Source organism: Eriocheir sinensis, chromosome 10, assembly GCF_024679095.1.
Source record: "Eriocheir sinensis breed Jianghai 21 chromosome 10, ASM2467909v1, whole genome shotgun sequence".
Taxonomy (NCBI): Eukaryota; Metazoa; Arthropoda; class Malacostraca; order Decapoda; family Varunidae; genus Eriocheir; species Eriocheir sinensis.
The window spans coordinates 13,521,075-13,521,356 of NC_066518.1; positions in this window are offsets into that span (position 1 = coordinate 13,521,075).

Here is a 282-nt window from a genome sequence, read left to right on the forward strand (position 1 = left end):
GCAAGAGAAAAGAAATGCAAAAAAAAAAAAATTAGAGACAAACACTTAATAAACGTGAGCATGACAAACATTACGAAATTAAGAAAGAGAAAAGAGAAAAGAAAAATATACAGGAAACAACAGACGACGCAATATTAAAGCAAAAAACAAAAAAAAGTTAAAGAAAATCGAATGAAAAGGCCCCAAAAATGGTAACATCACAGACATTACCGAACTAAACTGATTTCCCGACGCGCTTCTTATATAATAAAGCCGACAAAACACAAGACGAAAAAAAAAATG